At 40.9% G+C, this 20,988-nt stretch overlaps 1 non-coding gene across 1 annotated transcript; it reads right to left on the bottom strand.

Moving 5' to 3' along the window:
- Positions 1-1,858: 1,858 nt before the first annotated feature.
- On the bottom strand, positions 1,859-1,965 carry LOC128095705 (U6 spliceosomal RNA). The gene has a single exon (XR_008213317.1). It is a non-coding gene; the product is annotated as a U6 spliceosomal RNA (small nuclear RNA).
- Positions 1,966-20,988: the final 19,023 nt, after the last annotated feature.

The raw sequence follows: 20,988 nt of genomic DNA, 5'->3' as shown, positions 1-20,988 counted from the left end.
TGTTTTGCTGATGGCTCAGGCTTACTACTAGCTAGCTTTTACATTTAAATTAGCCCATATTTCTTTCTTTTTTTTTTTCCGAGACAGGGTTTCTCTGTGTAGTTTTGGTGCCTGTTCTGGATCTCACTCTGTAGACCAGGCTGGCCTTGAACTCACAGAGATCCACCTGGCTCTGCCTCCCAAGTCCTGGGATTAAAGGCATGCACCAACACTACCCAGCTCCCATATTTCTTATCTATGATTTGCCATGTGGTTCATGGCTTGTTAAATTATTTCTTTCATGCCTTGCTTCCTTAGCGACTGGCTGGCATCTCTCTCCACTCCGACCTTCCTCTTCCCAGAATTCTCCTAGTCTGGTTCTTGGGCTCAATCTCTTCCTGCCCAGCTATAGGACAATCAGCTTTATTATTAACAATGAGCATAATTCATTGCTTGAAAATTAATAGCATGGTCCAACAGCCTCACTTTTTTTCCTTATTGTCTTCATCTGGATTAGAATTTGCATTAGAAGGGGATTCTTAGTTTAGCCCTCTACTCAACTATCTGGAAGACATAGCAGAGGGCATTTCTGTAGTAGGCTTTAGGGTATCATAGCAAAATGCATGAGCAGGTCTAAAGATCATTATGACTAATGGGTAATCAGCACTGTTAAAGTAACTTTTTTTTTTTTTTGCCAAAGATGGTTTTGTATTTTTATTTTTTTTTAATTTTTAATTTTTTAATTTTTATTTTGCGATACAATTCAGTTCTACATATCAGCCACGGATTCCCTTGTTCTCCCCCTCCCGCCCCCTTCACCTTCCCCCCAGCCCGCCCCCCATTCCCATCTCCTCCAGGGCAAAGCCTTCCCCGCGGACTAAGATCAACCTGGTAGACTCAGTCCAGGTAGATCCAATTCCCGCCTCCCAGGCCGAGCCAAGCGACCCTGCATAGGCCCCAGGTTTCAAACAGCCAACTCATGCAATGAGCACAGGACCCGGTCCCACTGCCTGGATGCCTCCCAAACAGATCAAGCCAATCAACCGTCTCACCCATTCAGAGGGCCTGATCCAGTTGGTGACCCCTCAGCCATTGGTTCATAGTTCATGTGTTTCCATTTGTTTGGCTATTTGTCCAACCTTGTGCTTTATCCAACCTTGATCTCAACAATTCTCGCTCATATAAACCCTCCTCATTCTCGCTAATTGGACTCCCTGAGATCCACCCGGGGCCTAGCCATGGATCTCTGCATCCAGATCCCTCAGTAGTTGGATGAGGTTTCTAGCACGACAATTAGGGTGTTTGGCCATCCCATCACCAGAATAGGTCAGTTTGGGCTGTCTTTCAACCATTGCCAGCAGTCTGTTGTGGGGGTATCTTTGTGGATTTCTGTGGGCCTCTCTAGCACTTTGCTTCTTCCTATTCTCATGTGGTCTTCATTTACCATGGTCTCCTATTCCTTGTTCTCCCTCTCTGTTGTTGATCCAACTGGGATCTCCCGCTCCCCCAAGCTCTCTTTCCCTTGACCCTCGCCCTTCACTACCCCCACTCATGTCCAGGCTGTTCATGTAGATCTCATTCCATATCTCTGTCATTGGGCGATCCCCATGTCTTTCTTGGGGTCCTGTTTCCAGGTAGCCTCCCTGGTGATGTAAGTAGCAGTCCAGTCATCCTTGTTCTACATCTAGTATCCTGCTATGAGTGAGTACATACCATGTTTGTCTTTCTGAGTCTGGGTTACCTCACTCAGGATGATTTTTTCTAGATCTTTCCATTTGTCTGCAAACCTCATGATGTCATTGTTTTTCTCTGCTGAGTAGTATCCCATTGTGTATATGTACCACATTTTGTTTATCCATTCTTCAGTTGAAGGGCATCTAAAAATATGGAACGCTTCACGAATTTGCGTGTCATCTTTGCGCAGGGGCCATGCTAATCTTCTCTGTATCGTTCCAATTTTAGTATATGTGCTGCCGAAGCGAGCACTAAAGTAACTTTTAAACCATTATAGAGTTCAGTGGGTGTTTTCCAAGACTGATGGGGAAGTGTTTCATTGTTCTGAAGCCCTTTGTTATACCCTGCACCCAAAGGAAGAGGCATGTTATGGTTTGAATGTGAACTGTCCCCTATAGGTTCACAATTCTGAATATTTTGTCCCCAGTGGGTACTGCTATTTGGGAAGGCTACTGAAACTTCAGGAAGTGGAGTGTCACTGGAGGACCTGTGTCACTGGAGGCCAGGACCTTTATAGACCAGCCCCATTTTCTGTTAACTCTCTGTTTCCTGGGTGTGGATGCACAGTGATCAGCCAGCCTTCTGCCCCTACCACCGTGCCTTCTAAGCCATGCTGTCAAGTCTTCCCAGTTCGTCGTAAGCTCTGAAACTGTATCCCTCTGAAACTGTAAGCCAAGTAAACCCTTTCTCCATTAAATTGCTTTTGCTAGGGTATTTTATCAAAGCAATGAGAAAATGAATAAGACAGCTGAGCTCTTGCCCTGGAAGACAGCCCAGGGCTCTAACATTTGATCTTCAGGCTTCATGTATGGGTAGGTGCTCAGGTTTTCATGTGGCCTTGGTAGTGGTGAAATGTCTGCTGATCCTATCAACCCTTACCTATACCAAGGAATGGATCTGGGACCTATGGGTTTAATATATCAGGTCCAGGTAACCACTCATTTTCACCAGTGGAAATCTTCATTGTCAAGAGGCTGTCTATACTCTCCACAAACTACATTGCCTTGCAAGAACAAGGAGACCCAGTGGAAGAGCCTGTTATACCTCTCCCAGGAAAGAAGTTGATATTTCACCTGCAAAACTTGGGTTATTGTGTATGAAATAATGTATACCTCTAAAAGCTAGAGTCCCTTAGCATACAAGGTTTCTATACTGTGTGCTTGGGTATGGACCTACAGACACTGATCCAAACACTGTGGCCATTGTCTAGAATCCTATTGTTCAAGACTCAGAGACCAGAAGGCAAACGAAGACTCCAGACAAATTGAAGAATTTGTGAGGTCCCTGTTAGTATCTGCTGTGATACTAAGAAGTAATGTCTTGCCCTCTTCTGAGGGGACTTCAAGTGAAATATTCAACTATCACATTTTGTTAAACATACTACAGCTATAGGAAAATACTTTCAAACAAGGACTAAGGAGCTGGAGAGATAGCTCAGCAGTTAAGATAACTTGGTACTCTCGTACAGGATTTGAATTCAGTTTCAAAAACCCACATCAAGTGGCTCATGACCACCTTTACCTCCAGCTCTACAGACCTAAAACCTTCTTCTGGCCTCTGCAGGTACATGCACACATGTGTTCATATATGCACCCAGGCATACACACACACATGCAAGTAAAAAGCCGTAATAATAAAATAAATCTTTAAAACCAAAGAATAAAAGCCAACACGTATTCATTATTTATGACTCAAGACAATTTTGTGCTCCATGTTTGGGCAGGAATGTAGGTATCTGTTGTTCTCTGATTTGAAATGTGAGAAGGAACTGGGAGTTTCGGAAATATCTGCCAGTATAAAGCCAAAAGAGGAAGGCAAATGCAAGACACCTTTTCAGTTAGCTGTATCTTAGCTCTGTTTAATGGGCATTCATACTTCTGAAGAACTTCATGAAAGGTATCAAGTAGCATGCTTTATTTGAGCAACCCTGATAAAAACAAAATATTTGACCCATGGAGAATGATCCCCATTAAATGCCTTAACAACAGTGGGTACCATAATGAATTAATTGGCCAAGAATCCCTTGAGTTTGGCCAAGTCAGAAGATTCAGGGAAATGATTTATTGTCTTGAGGATATTGGATAAATAATTCTCAGTTTCTACACTATGTTCAAAAAATAGAACTGAGGGCATTTAAAGCAATCAGCTCTTAGAAAAGAATCCTGGAGTATGCCAAACCTTTACTGACAGCTAGGTAGAGAAGAGCAGAGACTCAGGTTAGGAGCCTCCACTGAGGCCACCTTTACCGAGGAGCAAAATAATCCCTGCTGCAGACCTCAGACTGTGACAATTGTCCTGGCAGATGACAGGTTCTGGACCAGATTGTATTCATCTCATATCAAGAATCCAGAAAACAGCATTTTGTTTTTCTGGAGAAATTAGGATCAACACAACAGAAGACACTTAACTCTGAATGGTACTAGTTTAATGAACAGCAATTGCCTAATATGAAGTCACCAGCTTTCATGAGCTGAGAGTTTCCTTTCATGGTTTGACCCAGAAAATGGCATTCAGCAGTGACATCATAAGCTTGTCACTGTCACTATGGCAATGGGAAGTGGAGCCCCTGAGGTACTGAACAGCTGACCCTGTTTTCTTTCAACCCAGGAATTATGGTTAGGATTGATGCACCTGAATTTGAAGTCCTGGGGAGTCTTGAGGTTGTCACAGGAGGAGGAATCCTAGAGGTAGAAAAAAAACAACATTTTTGACCAAATGATATGGGGCTTGTACCATTAGTTAGAAGAACCATTAGTTATCACTCATCTTGAAGCTGAAAGTGCCGTGGTAGAATACATTAGCCACAGCGTTACTTAAATGTAGATTCTTCAAGTAGAATTTTAGTAGCTGCAAAGTAGGAAGCCTGTTCATTCATCACCATCTGAGACATACTGCAGCTCTTTCTGGTTGGGAGCTTTATCATGTAACTACAGAGACATCTCTCCAGCTACACACTGCAGGACTTTAGAGCAGGTAGCATCAAACTTTTTCTATAAAGGGACAGATAATTGTTTTACAGTCATTGTGAATCATATGGCCCTCGTTACCGTCATTCAGATCTGTCTGTGTTGCAAAAGTTGGCATCAACAAGTGGGTATGACTGTGTCTCAATAATACTTTATTTATAAGAGCAGGTGGTAGGCCCCAGGATCGTATTTGCTACTCTTGCTATACAGAAGGTAGGGAAACTGTGTATTCAAGGCAAGATGCCCCTTATTTCAGATTCTCACTCTTCTTCTCATGTGGCTTTTCAATCAATCACAGTTTTCTTTTTATGAAAAATGATATTTCACATAAAGGAAAATTGTATCTATAAGAGCTCTTGAGAATATTTCAGCCCTATGAAAGTACTCTGTGGGTGTATTTCTCTAGTAAATTAATTTATAGGATTTAAAATTTAAGATGCTTTACTTTATGAAGTCTTTTGACCAGTCTTTCCCAGGGAATTCTTTTTATCTTATGTACAGGGTCAAGTTCAACATTGATTTCAGCAAAAACTCATGCATTCCAAAGCTCAAATATAATTTAGGCTGTAATTCCAATTGATATAAGTTGACTTAAATCTCTAAGGCCAATGTAATAACTCATAAAGTTCAGAGGAATAAGGGAAATGGAGCCTTCAAACTTACTGTGATTAACCTTCAACATACAGAGGAAAAGAGCATAATAAATGTGTAGCATTTGCTATGCTCCCTTGATGGAGAAATTAAAAAAAAGCAGAGCCCATCAACAGCAGAAGATTGTTCAGGAGCCTGCTCAATTGAATTAACATCTAACAAATCATTTTTGATGGATTCCATAATGATAGCAGTTATTGGCCTGTGTGTTGCAAAACATTGTACTGAAGAATTTGCTGTACACTACATGCTTACTGGAAAGAATGAAGCTAATGTTTGAAGGCATTCTCTCAACTATGGTGTATAAACAAAGTGGTTTCCTTGTCACCTGGACAGTGACAAAGGGCATGGATTTACCTCTGTGCCTCCATAAGAGCATCTCATACAGAGGGACACATGGCCCCATGAATTGCCAGAACTACAAGCTATCATGTGATAGTTTGGTTATTGCCACGACTTAAAGACTGACTCGTAGTTCTTCCAGGCCTTTTCAGTGGAGGGTGGGTTGCTTCTGCGACACCCAGGTAGGGTGCTTCTCTTTCATGATACTTACTCTCAGTTGGATGGGACAGTTCTCAGAGTGCCCCTTTCTTTAGGAATTTCTGTTTCTATCTATCTCTCTCTTAATAAGAATGCAGATTTGTTTTTGAAAATAATATTGTGGTGGTGGGTCAAGAATTCTTGATGAAAGTGTTATTGTGGGTATCAAGAATTCTTGAAGAAAGTGTCATTGTAGGTATCTTGGGAAGGTATTAAAGTCATAGCTTTGAAGAATTCTGGGTATGGGTAACCAGTAAAGGGAGTTGGTTTATATTTCCAAGCTGATTAACTTCTCAGAATCGTGTGCCCTCGTTTATAAAATGGGAGAATAATAACCATGCTTCAGGCAGTAGAAATGAATGTGGCATGCATAACATATCAGATTCAGCACAGATGATCAATAAACAGTATTTTACTATTAATTTACTCAAGTCAGTGATTTACACATTGCTAGATACAGTGAGTTAGCAAAGAAAGTAGAACTTCTAAGAAATGAACTAGAAAGAAGTATTTCACCTAAGGCATATTTAAAAACTGTTGGTTGATGTCATATAACCTTTACTCCCATACTCTAATGATTCTAAATAAGGATAGAGATTATTTTCTTAGCTATTTAATTGACATCGCATGGTTGAAGAAACAAGAATTAGGTATAAGAATCCTTTGTATCAACTACCAGAGGATGGACAGAAGAAATAATAGATATTTGCAATCTTAATTTCAATAAGCCAAACGGAACGAGGAGTGCCAGGACACTCTGGGCTGCTCTGCCTCTTTGGGTGCAGGATAATTTGATACAGGCTCCCATTTCCAATAACAGAAGTTAGGGCTATGACTCAGCAAATTAGGCAGGCAACAGACTAAAATAAAAAGCTCTGTGTGCCCTTCTGGATATCCGATTGAAGGCTCCCTGTTTTATCTGGCCTCCTTATCATATTACTGCCCAGTTGCACTGGGTGTCCTGTTTCAGACCTAGGCTCACTTCCTGCCAGTGCTCTGACCACATATGCCATGTGCTCATGAGAGTATCAATGTCGAGACGGTGGCAGATGGATGGAACCCTTTGTGGGGTGTGTCTCTCTTTTCATGTTCTTAGCAGCATGTGTCGTGTGCCCCTGCCAAGAATAACCACATACAGACTGAAGCGGGCAGGGGTTTAGTGTGACCTTGTTATGGCTCTTAGGTGCTCAGACAGGGTATTCAACTTCTTGTGTGTCTTCCATGCAAAGGTTATGGAGGAAGTCAATTATCTCTTGCAGATTTTCTCAAATCAAGTGTTTTTCCTTGGAGTTAGACTTATGAAATGAAACTAACTAAATAGAAATGTAAAGTCATACAAGGTACTGGGGGATTGACTACCGGGGACCAAAGGAAGTCTCTTTCCAATTGGAATTCATTCAGGAAGTACACCAAATACATCATGCCCAGCACACATGTTGTTTTTCTGCTTTGTTTTGTTTTGTTTTAGGCTGCTGAAACATGCATGCTGCAGAGACCAATGCAGAACCAAGCAGGAAGCAGCACCCTGAGAAGACTAAAGGGGTCCCATGCCTCCTTTGAACTCACTGTCAATGCAGGGTTCAAAGACAAGTGTCTTGGTCCATTCAGTGTACTATACCAAAGGACCACAGACTCAGTTTCGTGTAAACCTTAAATCTTTATTTCTGACATTCACAGAGGTTCTGAGGTCAAGGAACCGACAGGTGTCTGGTGGGAGCTGGTTTTTGTTGTTGCTTGTTTCTTTGTTTTGTTTTTATTCATGGGGAGGGAGTATCTTCTAACTGGGTCCTCCCATGGCAAAAGGGGCAAAGAGCCTCTCTCAAAGGTCTTTTAAAATCTTTTTCATTAGTGCTTGACCCTGATGACCTAATCAAATCACCTCCCACAGGCACCACTTTTATGCCATCACCACACAACAAGGATGAAGGAAAGCCACACCCAGATCACCTGTAGGGTTTTGGAAGCCACCTGGAAACAGCACAGTCTCACTTGGTTTAGTTTAGTTTCATTTTACTCTTTTCTGTTATTTGCATTTTAGTATAGACATGAGCAAATTTGTGCTATTTTAGGAAGGACTAAATCCCAAATGCAACACACAAAAGCAAGGAAGGCGAGAGCAGTGAGTGATGTCCTGGGAAAAGGCTTTTGAGGCAGGGAAGAAGAAGGCCTGGCTAAGAGTCTGCTGTTTCCCATGGTGTAAATCCTCTGATCTTGGTCAAGTTCAAGCTGTTAACCATTTAACCACTAGTTCTCAAAACTTCTCAAATATTTAGCGTTAGACTCCTCCTAACTAGCAAAGGTCTGGACAAGTTCATTTCTAAGTGACAAACTTTTATAAAGGAAAAAAATGGCTTATTTTACTTAAGTCTTTCTATTTCAGTTTTCACACAATTTTGATCTATTTTATGAGTAAAATATGAGGCTGGGGGTAGTGGCGCACACCTTTAATCTCAGCACTCAGTAGCAGGCAGATCTCTGTGAGTTCCAGTCCAGCCTGACTAACACAGGGAGTTGCAAGTCAGCTAAGGCTACATCATGATATCCTGTCTTGAAAAAATTAATAAAATAAATACATCTCAGATTTTCTTTATCTTAATGATTTTTTTTCATTTATTTTGCAGCCATATTTTGTTTTCTTTTCACAAAATTTCTCAACATACAGTATACAGGGGTTTTTTTTGTTTTGATATAGAATTCCATGTAGCCAAGGCTAGCCTCAAACTCTTTGTGTTGATGAGGATGACTTTTAACTTCTTATCTTCCTGCCTCTACCTCCTAAATGCTTGAGTGCAGCTGGGCATTAGGATGTCAGTTTGTTGTTACTGTTATTGCTGTTGCTGTTGTTATTATTATTATTATTATTATTATTATTATTATTATTATTATTATTTTGGTGTGGTGCTGGGGATTGAACTCAGGGCTTTTTGTACAGCAGGCAAGAACTTTGCCAACAGAGCTACATTCTCAGCCCAAAGACGCTTTTTTTATAAAGAAGAAATCACACAGGCTTTAGAGACAAACAGAGAAAAATCAAAATAGAGCTGACGGGGGAGAACTGCACTTATCTGTGGGTGTAAGGATAAATATTTGGGTTGTGTTCAATAATTCCATTGGATTAATAAAGTGGCCATTGTAGGTTCTCCTCAAAGATGAATGACTTCACTAGCCCCACATAGCTGGTGAGGTTTCCAGGACCAGGCATGATCTCCCTCTGGTTGAGCAAACCTTAAGTCCACTTAGAAACTTGTCTTCGTAACAGACAAAGATCATTACAGGAAACTGTAAGTGATGAAAATGCAAGTGATTGTGTGGTGCCTAGCCCGAACTGAGAGGTCTCCAACACAACTCCCACACCTAAGGCTCAGAAACTGTCCTTGATGAGGGAGGGGGTGGGGAGGTTGCAAATGACAGAGGGACAGGGAGGTTTCATCTCCTAGAAAGGGCGGAGAAGTTACCTCCAATCATGTTTCATCTTCATACTGCCAAAACAAGCACTGACAGACATGTTCACATGGAAGGCAGGGAAATCTCATGGACTCTCAAAGCTTGACAAAGAACTGAAGAACTACAACTAAGGAATACTGGGAGCAGGAGAAACAGCTAAAGGGAAGGGGACTATGAATTTGAGAGAGCAAGTAGGGTAGATGGGAGGTTTGGATGAAGGAAAGAGAAAGGGGAAATGATAAAATTATATTTGAATTAAAAAATAAGAAATTATTTAAAATAATAAAATAAGGATTTTACACTCATCTGTGGTTATGCACGGGCACAATACCCAGCTTATTGAATCTCATTATTGACTGTTTCACATTAGAGCTCCAGGGTGTAGCCTAGCCCTGCAACACTGGAAGGCTTGAGTTCAGTCCCAAGCCATGAAAAAAAAAGTTTGAATGTGTAGATGATCATAAAACCTTAACACTTTTCTTTTTATTTCCAACCCTTAGTTCGTGATTGGTCTGTTCCTGATGAATATACTAGCTTCACTCATTTAGAATTTCCATTTTTTGTTTGTTCCTCATGAGAAAGGAAGTGTAGAAATATATTATTATATAAAGTAGCCTATCATATATCATCAGGTGACTGTCATGAAGAGACTTCCATTTCTTAGAAAGCATTGTGCTGAACTTGAATTTTCAAATGAATTGCTAAGCTGAGTGGTGAAGTTCACAGACTGACCATGATGAGGAGCCAAATGATACTGCTATGTTTTATAGTGAATTAGCATCCTTGGCTCTATGGTCCAGTATCTGATAGAAACAAGGAAAGACTGACTTCAGCTCACGACTTCAGAGGGATTACTCCATAGTGGAGGAAAGGAAAGCATGGCCGAGCACCTCAGATCATCACATGGGTGTGCATTGCTGAGGCTCTTTATATCACAGTGGACTTGTAAGCAGAATGCAGCAGGAACCTGAGGTCAGACATTACCTTCAAGATCCCACCACAAGTAACTACTTCCCTTAGTTAAATTCCACCTGTAACTACTTCCCTTAGTTAAATTCCACTTCCTGAATGTTCCCTGGGCTCCCAAACAGTGCCACCAGATGGGGAACAAGCCTTCAAAACATGCTTTGAGGGGCATTTTAGATTCAAATCATAATACACAGCTTATTTATTTAATTAGACTCAAAGAATGGTATCAGTAGTAGGATCTGGTGGAATAATCCAGCCCCAATGCTTATTTATTCTGATGAAAACCCAAAACTTCAAATAGGAATGGAAAATACAGGTAATTTGACTCCATAAACACATATAACATTAATGAGGGGGGCAATTAATTCTTCTGGTGCCTTGCCATTAGATTCTTTTTGTTTAAATACATACTTATTTGCTCCAGTTAAATAAAAATAGGAAAACAAAAGTGTCTTACTAGGCAAGAAGGAATATTGGCTCCACTAGTGGCTCAGTTCCAGCTGCCTACTCACATCTGTTCTTGGTTTTCATTGTGCACAGATCTTCCAGCTGTGGCAACCTGGTCACCTAATGCCAGAACTAGTCTTGTGCTCCACGTACCAGGACTTACTTTATGTTAAAGAAAACACAAACTTTCATCTCCTATGTTGGATGTGTGCACATGTCAACATTATCCTAATCAGATAACTAATGGCACATGTGATTTAAATCCAGGCGATTTTATCCCTGAACATGCAATGTCAATCAAATTAAAAAAAAAATAAGAAGCCTAACAACCAGACCAAATGATATATGATTGTAAGAGTTACAACCAAAAGTCACCCAATAGCCCTGCTATGCACCAGGATCTGCAGATTTTTAAACACAGCATACTATTAATCCTTGGAAGTTCATTTTTTCCTGTCACTTTATCTCAGAAACCTGAATGACTAGTTACTGTAGACAACCTTGCAGCAGAACCTGGATTCAACTGTTTCCTTGTCCGAATCCAAATCTTAGCATCTTGCTATCAGCTATTTCAAATAAATAGAATCAGAAGGCGCTCATGCATGGCATCAGAAACCGCAGTTCCTCAATCATTTCTGCAACAGGGATGAAAATAATAGAAATTAATTTAAAATTAATGTAGAAAGTGAGTGTTGAATCAGATTAGTCCAAACTCTGTAATGGTTAAGTAAAAAGCAAGTGAAAATGATGTAGAAATTCATCATTCTCAGATGCATATATATCATTGAGCATTTATTTTTTTAAATTGAGTTGCAGATTTTTGCAGGACAGTAGATTGTTCATTTGGAAGAATTCACCTTCTTCTGATCCCAAGTTTTCAATTGAATTCACAGTGCTCTGATTGGAAGAACATATTTCATTTCTATGGCAACCAGCATTTTCCCTGTCCCCTCCCTTTTGAAAATCCAAAGGGGCACCCTTTACCTCAGAATTAGAATATGCTGTGGAAACAGGTGACTCTATTTTTAAAGCATGTTTCTCTCCACAAATAGCCTCTTGCCATTAGGTTAGAAGAAATATTATTCTCAATGTCTTTTTCCCTTGCCTTAAATTTGGTTCAAAATTATTGTTAACTGTCTACATCCACAAATTCTACCACTCTAGATTCAACCAACCATGGATAAAAATTATTTGGGAAAAATGTACCTGTACTGAACATAAGTGGACATTTTAATTGTCATCTCCTCCTAGCCATATAGTCTATACTATGTAAGCTGACTCTGTGCTATACAACAGCTGTTTGCACAGTATTTGTATTGTGTTTTGTGTTATAAACAATCTGTAGGTGATTTAAGTTGTCCAGGAGGAAGGGCATGTTTATGTGCAAACACTTTGTGTTTTCACGAAGGCACTTGAGCAGCTATGGATCCTGGTGTCAGCACTGGTTCCTGGAGCCATTCCCCTGTAGAAAACAAGGGGCAGCTGTGTCTGCCATTGAGACAATTACCAGCTAGGCTAAAAGCTTGCCAGTGGAGCCTGGGCTTAAGTCTGCCCAGTTTCTGGTCTGTGTTTTCCTTCAAGACAGAATGGAAAAAGTCCCTTAACATTTTGGTTGGCTTTTATATATCTTGTGTAACAATCCATAGATATCTACGGCTGATAGAGATGTCACATGCATTTTAAAAATAGCCAGTAGAAGAAAAATTCTACTTTATAAATAGAATTGAATGTAGTCCTTTGCTGTCTTCAACTCTCAAAGAGTGTGGCAGACATAAGAACTGGCTTATCTAAGTATCAGGAGACTAGGTAATGCTCTCTGATGTTGAAATGCCAACAAATGTCAGGCATAATGAGGCCACAGATGTGGCTTTAAGCTATAGCTGTGACTATAAGTTCAGCAAAGCAGCTCCCAGCCTTCCTGGATACCTAATGGCCAATCACCCACCATTCTTGTTAGTGACCACCCCATAGCTAGCTATTGATGGATGTTTGATGGTTCACTCATCTTTCCCACCCTTATCCTTGACAATTATTAAGGGGATGCGATTCACTGAGAAGGCACATGTGTCCTCCTTAGCTCCTGTCTTAGTTGGGGTTTCTATTGCTGTGAAGAGACACCATGACCACACCAACTCTTATAAAGGAGAACATTTAATTGAGGCTGGCTTACAGTTCAGAGGCTCAGTCCATTATCATCATGGTGGAAAGCATGACAGCACGCAGGCAGACTTGGTGTTGGAGAGGTAGCTGAGAATTCTACATCTTGATCTGTAGGCAGCAGGAAGGAGGCACTGAGTACTGGGAATAGCTTGAGCATATATGAGACCTCAAAACCTGCCAAGCAGTGACACACTTCCTCCAACAAGGCCACGCCTACTCCAACAAGGCCACACCTCCTGATGGTGCTGCCACTCCCAATGGGCCAAGCATTCTATGGGGGCCATACCTATTCAAACAACCACAGCTCCCTTGCCAGGTTGGTACAATGGATGATCACTAACCTCACTGTTAGACCAAGTTACTTGAGGTTGACTTTCAGAAGCTTGTTTGTCCTGTGTGAATTTCAGTGTCTTCTTTTGGAATTGTGGTTAAGAATGTCTTCAAGACACCTTGGTCTTATCTGCAAAGTTCCTGATACAAAACCTGGCTCTCTTTTTAATTTATTGTTTCCATTTTTAATGTTTATCTTGTAGGCCCTCCTCACCCTCATCATCATCATTATTTCTCTAAGCTCCTGTGTGATGTAATGGTCACAGAATTGTTCTCTACTGTCTTTCTTGAAGGAAGCCCTGAGCTTTCCATTATGACTTTTCATCAGCTCCGGGTTGCTTTGATTTGCCAATTTTAGTTACCATCTTTTAGTGTGCCAGCAGTCAAGGCAGAAATGAAGTGTGAGTAGCAAGAATCATGGTTGGATTGAGAAAAGATGTGAGTTCAATTCCAGTTCTAAAAGATGTTCCAGTTCTAACATATGCCTCCGGTGCTGTAACTGACCAGTGGGTAAACCAGGACTCTCTCAGACCTTCTCCTTCTGCAAATTTGAAATAACAAGACTTTCTTTACAGTCAGTACAGAAAAGTGACAAGATGAGGTACAAGGCAGCATCTGGCCTGGTGCCTAACAGACATCCATCCCACTTTCTTTCTCTGTAGTGGAGTCACCATCACTACTTCTGTGTACCCAGTAGATTGCTTTTGCAGCGACTTGGATACTTGTGATTGCAAAGCAAACCACCTCAAGGATTCAAGGCAATAACCAGGTACTTCTTTCACAAATAACCTGTACTCTCAGTGGGACTCAGTACGAGCTCATTGTGACTTCACGAGTGACTGCCAACTGGGCATGGTGGCTTGACAGGGGGTCAGAAGAGCCACTCCCAAGATGGTGGACCAAATTAAAAGTTTGGTGCTGGTATTGATTGGGCACTCAACCATAGCCGGGAAGCAAGAGACCTGGTTTCTTTTCCACATAGGCCTCTCTGTAGCTTGCCCAGACTCCCTGAAAGCATAGTGGGAGCTACTAACATCAAGTAAGAGAGCAAAGAATGTTTACAACTCAGCCTCGCAAGGTATGCTGTGTCCCTCCTTCTGGACTCTATTCCTGAGAGTAGTTGCAAAGATCCATGCAGATCTGGGGAGGAAGGGTGGACCCTGTCACTCAGTAGCAGGGGTGTCAACATCATATTTTAAGATCTAGTCAGATAGGAAATACTGTCAACATTAGACCTGGGAATTATAATCTTCCATAAAAGATATTTGACTGAATTGCCCTTGTCTAGACTAACTGATGGGTTCACCCCAGGCATAGCATTGACTTATGATGACCTCAACCTTCAGTCCTTAGGAGGCTGGAATGCATATGTATAAGGCGCAAAAGCATGCTGCTTTTATTCCAAGGCCAACTCTACCACTTACTTACTCATGCAAGTTTGAGCAAATAATTGAACTCCTTATATGTAAAATAAAGTCATTAATAGTACCTTCCTCCTAAGGCTATTATAAAGAACGTTATAGGTATGCTTTATACATAGTGAGCAAGTTATTACTTTTATTCGTAGATTTATTGCTTCTTTAGATGTTCAGAAAATCACCCTAGGTTTTGACAAAACAGCAATAACAGACTGGAAAAATGGCTCAGAAGGTAAAGGGTGCCTGATGCCAAACTCGATGACCTGAATTTGATCCCTGAAACACCATGGTGGAAGGAGAGAATTGACTCTCACAGTTGTCCTCTGACTTTTAAACACATACTGTGGTGTACCCATACTACTCCCTCATGGACATTAAATACAATTTTAAAAAATCATAGAAATGTTATTTTCCACAGGAAATCTAGAGAATGATCATAAAGAAGCAAAGACCATGAGACTTTCTCCGGGTTGTGTTATGGCAAAGTGAAAAAGCCTGTGCATAGTGGAGTCAGAGGGACACAAGATGCATTCTGACTCTACTCTTTGAAAGCTATATTAATTTACCATTCATTACTAAAATGAATGTCTGAGCCCAACTAATTCTGTAAAGCTAAGAGGGTGATTTCTAATAGTTTATGACTCTCAAGACTCAAGGACATGGTGCTAGCATTGGCTCGACTTCTCTAAAAAACCCTCAGATATGGTGGAACATAACTTTAATCCCAGCACTCAGAGGGCAGAGGCAAGCAGGTCTCTGTGATTTTAAGGCCAGCCTGGTCTACATAGTGTGCTCTACATCAGTCAGTAGTGAGAATGTAGGGCGAAGAAGAAGCCCTGAGTGATTGAAGTCCTGAGTTAATGAGTGTTGTTGACACAGCCATTACCATGTCAAGGAAACCACAGTCTCAAACTCCAGACTTGGAGGGATGGCAAAGCCTCCCTCTGGGGACCAGCTGTCCTGACAGTGTGTGCAGAAAATGTCCACCATAGATTCCCTCTTCGTAACTATAGCCTGAAGACCACTCCCCTATAGAGATTGTTCCTCTACCTACAGAGACTGCTTCCCTACCTACAAGAATGCTCCTACAGAAATTAACTAATTTGTCCCATTGATCCAGCTATATACCATACACCCTGCCTCCTTGTTTACTGGTATGTAATGACCCCATTTCCTTGCCCATTGTATGCAATAATCCCATTTCCCTGTTCAAATATATATATATAAAGCTTCCAGGGCGCTGTAGTTTCACCAGTGGAGATCCCAGACCACATGATCCCAGATTTCTTTGCTTCTGCATATGTCTGTCTTTTCTTCATTCCCTTGGTGCCCCAGTCAGGTCGATTCCTAAGGCCATGCATGGATTCAGTAGGAGACCTTATCTCAAAAGAAGAAGGAGGAGGAAGAGGAGGAGGACGAGGAGGAACAGCTCTCATGGTCTATGTAATTGGAATAGCAGAAACATGTGTAGGATCGCATCTCACATCTCAATATAGGAAAACAAAAGTCTGACTCAATCTTTTATGACAAATCCTCTCACAAAATTAAACCAGGTACTTCCTTGTAAAGTAATACTTCCATGCCCTAAGAACTTCCACTAAGCTATACTTCTTAGAGGCACTTCATAATCTCCAAACATCACCACTGAAGGACAAGCTTCCAACACAAAAGCCCTTTGGAGACAATGCACAGCATAGCACTGACTTTGGGGCAGTCACAGCACACTCTCATTCTGAATATCGAGTATATAAAGGGCCAAGTGTCATTATGAGCACTGAGTCAGATAATAGCACCACTGAGAATGTCATACTGCTCAAATGAAAAAATAGATTCAATTAGAGAAAGCCATCCAAGTTTGCTAATAGGGATGATGTGAGTCATGAGCACATTCATGGAAGAGCATCCAGCTTAATGAGAATTCGAAAAGAGACAAAGCTTATCAAATGTCTTGAGATCTTGAAGTTAATTGCATAAAGTATATATGGGATAGACAGGTTTTCAGTGAGTGACCAACTGGGGTGTGCACCTTGGTGGTAGAACCCCAACTTGATGATATAATGAAAAACCTATACATGAGAAGAAAGTCCCTAGAAGTGGGTGCAGAGAGACTCATGGAGCAGCCGTGTGGGAAATCTTTGGAAGGAGTTTGTGTAACAGACCAAAGATGAACAAGCAAAAGGAAAGAGACAGTAGTTGTGTTGGAAATAATTTCACTAAACTTTCATTTTCTAGTGCTCTACTAGATCTCAAAATCAGGGGAAAAAATCCCTCAGGTTCACTCTGAATATTTTACGTGCTAAATGGAATTCTTACTGGGAGGAATGGGAAGATGTTTAACTTCTCCTGGGAAACCTGTGCTTTAAGCTTTGATCACTGAATGCCATTCCAGAGCAGCAGTGGCCATAGCAAAACCTTGATCGTTAAAACACAAATGCTCTTCATCTTCATGCTCCAGAAGTCTCTAGCCCATGTAAAGTTGCAAAGCTCCCATGCCTTTGACAGAGAATAAACTAAACCCAAAATTTCTCTGAGAATAGCTGCTTGCCCTAGAGCAGTGGTTTTCAACTTCCAAATGCTGCGACCCTTTAATTCAGTTCCTCACATTGTGCTGACCCCCAACCGCAAAATTACTTTTGTTGCCACTTCATAACTGTAATTTTGCTATGAATCATAATGTAAATATCTGACATGCAGGGTATCTGACATGCAATTCTGTGTGGGTCATGACTCACAGGTTGAGAACCACTGCCCTAGACCATCAAAGGCAAAGCAGAAGCCATTTTTCAGTAGCTAATGGTGTTAAAAATATATGCTACCTCCCTGGTGCTCTCCAGTATAATTCACTGTGAGCAGATGGTATTCAGCACCACCATGAGTGTCTTCAGTGGGCTAACCTAAGCTGCATGACATCATTTCCACAGGTACGCCATTTGTCAGCTCTCATCAGTTGAACTAGAGACAAAACTTTGAGAACAGAATAACGTATAGCCCACAGCTAGCACAAGTGGGATAGCCACAGTAACTTTTCCAGATTTTTATGGGAATCTGTCACATGTACAGAAGGAGAAGTATTTAATGAGCTGGCCATTCCCACCTTCTTGTTTCAATACTTCTCATTGTGATGAGCAGCTTACTCACTTCCTTCTAGATTCACGACTTCCTCTCAACATTTCTGAGAACATCTCTCCAAGCTTGGTTGTGTTCTTGTCTCCCAAACTCTGAACCTTCAACTCTTCTTCTGAGCCCTGTAGATGGAGTGTGGATGTCCAGGGGTAACTCTTACCTCCAGGGATACATGAGCATGGAAGACTGGGATCCTGGATCTCTTGTTTCAGGCAAAGCAGTTCTTAGATGTGACATAGCTACAAAGTTGGGGTTAGGGATGCAGTTTGCCTGGCAGAGTGCTTCCTTCTAATGCATGGGACACTGGGTTTGATCCCCAGCATCCCCAAATGCACAAAATGACCTTCAAAGAACAGATCTTTTTCCACCCAGAGCTGCTCAGAAGGCGAAAGTGGAAAGACCAGAGAAGGTATGGTGTGGGAGGGGAGATATGTAATTAACTAAATGCCATCGTCTTCCCAAAGGCTCCAGGGAACATGAGGGTCAGAAGAGGAAAGCAGCACAATTTTCTGAAGGATCTTCTGGATAGTCTTTTGCCCTCCACTATGAAAAGACAGTCCTTAATTGTAGTACTCCCCTGGGAAGGAAGCTGAACTTACCTGCACTTGGGAGTTTGAAAGCAGACCCTGGTGGGTTGTTTACCAGCTTTGTCCTGCTGTTCTGCCATACCTCCATTGCCAGTGTCATGGGAAACTTCCTGGGTACAGCTCTCACACACAAATCCTCCCCTTGGGGATTCTGAGGGCCTAGGCTATGTTACAGCTTGTTATCAGGAAAATTCACAACTCCATATTTCACCTATACAATTTTCAGTATGTAGTATTAGTAAAGATTTATATTTTGATATTTCTATTATGCTAGCATAACATGTAGATATTAATTCTCATTCATTTATACCATCTAGTAAACCCTCTGAAATAACATTTTAGGTTTGCATTTTAGCAAATTTGTCAGTTAAACTGACACATTACACATGATGAGTGTATTTTTGCCATAGTTGGATCTGGAATGTTCCCATAAAAAGGCCCAGGTGTTAAAGGTTTGATCCCAGACGATGGTGCTATTGGGAAATGATGTTTCCATCAATGGACAATGGAGCGTTTTCAGGTAATCGGGAGTGTGCCTCTTCAGTAGCTCTCTTCCTCTCTCTCATTTGCTTCCCACTCATGCAATGTGCTGGTTTGTCCAGCCATGAGCTCCTTCCACACTATCTGTCACAGACCCAAAGCCACAGGCTAACCGGGTGTGGGCTGAGATGTCTGAAGCTGTAAATCCAGATCACCCTGTTCTCCGTATAACTTGATTACCTCAGAGATTTGTTATAGGAACGGGAATCTGATTGTCACTGTTTCCTTTCAGGCCTCTCTTATCCTCTGAATGCAAAATATTTATTGAATGAATGAGATCACCTCAGAACTTTGACCACCTTTGTCTTTGTGACTTGTGAGGTCTACCCTTGTCGTTCTTGGAACCTGGCCACTCAAAGCCTGATTAGATTCAGCTTTCTCTCTCTTACTAGTTTTCTTTCCACAAGAATCTCACAGTTGGGAATCTTTACTACTTACTGCTTTGCACAAGGAGACCCACAGTGTCTGAGTTACATTATGCCACACAGATCCATTCATTATAAAACCCACAGTCACCTTTCATCAAGTGGCTTTAGCAGCCAATTATGAGTGTTAACCCCTACAGACTATCAGTAGAACATTTGGATTCTCTGCTTCCTTCTTTATTTATTATTGGAATTCAGTTCTGAGGGAACTTTTACCAACGACTGAAGGCTTCTGAAATATAATTTGTAAAAGAAGGCAGTATGCTTAACTCTTTGATTTGTAGCATTTTAGAAAAATGACTTGGTGTCTTAGTAACACCTATAGGTGACAGATTAAGGCAGTATGTTATAAATTCTTGGATGCCCCATATTTGATGTATTCTGTATATTTCTATATTTACTTTTGGTGCTGGGGATATTTGGTGTCTTTTTAATCCTCCACAGATGTCATTATCTTTTTTTGATACTCAAATTGTGCCATCAACTGGGACCCCTTTCACTCTGTCAATAATAGTCAGCATATATATAATATATATTATATATACATATATAAATATGCATTGTACACATATAAATATGCATTTAAATTACATAATACCTCCTGCACTGTAAAGAATCTCAATTGACCAAACATTCATCCACCTCTTCACCTGCACACTAGCTCTCCTTTCTGACCTCATAGACAGTTAGAACTAGTCTTTTGATTATGTAGGCTTTCAGTTCCTACAAAGTCTTTCATAATCTTATTTGATCGTTTTCCCTTTTTAACACCTCTTTAAACTCAATTCAATTAAATCTACATTTAAAACTAACTGTATATCTTCAGTATCTAATCACAAGTCTTTCTTTGAGCCCATGGGGAAATGCATAACATCTCCATGTCTCCAGTACTTAACAGTAGCCATTCATCACATTACTGCTGAATAAACTAACACAGGCAGATCCAAAGTCAAACAATCTCAAAATCCATATTCCCTAAATTCAGCAAATCATGATCAAGTGAAGAGTTAAAAAAAGAAAACCTAGACAAATCATCAGCTAACCTTCTTAATTTGATAAATTTACTGCAATCGAAGACTTGACTCCTATTGACTCCGTGTCTTGTGTCTCATTTATGGAATAATTAAGTGCCTATATATCATTTCTGCTCAAGCGTCCATTTGGTATATCATTTATAGGCATAAATATGCTGCTAGATTGTTCTGCCCTGCAGAGAATAGTCACTGGAGCATAGATGCATACACTTGCCAGGAAAACATAGAGACCCAGGATGAGTCCATGAAAACAGACCATCTACTTCTCAAACCAACAGAGAGGATCCAACACAGGAAACATTAAAGTGAAGAAAAATATGTAACTGGAACACATGGGCCCACATATGAGGATGGTATGAGGAAGTGATAGCTAATGCTCACTATAAAGCAAGAGGGCTTTCACTTGCTATTTGGAAGTTGTACCAATTCTTCAAGAAAATTCAGGTGATTGAACATAAAAGCCACACCAACTAATTTCTCTGCCCCTCGGTTCTGTGGCCTCAGTGTTAACATGGAATCATTTGAAAAGATAAAGGTGTAAAATTTGGAAGAAAGCAAATTTAAAAGGCACCAAATAGAGTGTATCGTTCAACACTTACCACACTGCTTAATGGTCCTGAGACCAGTAGTCACTCGGCAAG

Source organism: Peromyscus californicus, unplaced genomic scaffold (assembly GCF_007827085.1).
Source record: "Peromyscus californicus insignis strain IS unplaced genomic scaffold, ASM782708v3 Scaffold_4__1_contigs__length_199733344, whole genome shotgun sequence".
In the NCBI taxonomy this organism is placed as follows: Eukaryota; Metazoa; Chordata; class Mammalia; order Rodentia; family Cricetidae; genus Peromyscus; species Peromyscus californicus.
The sequence above is the reverse complement of the archived record's forward strand: the minus strand, read 5'-3'. Positions and strand labels throughout refer to the sequence as shown.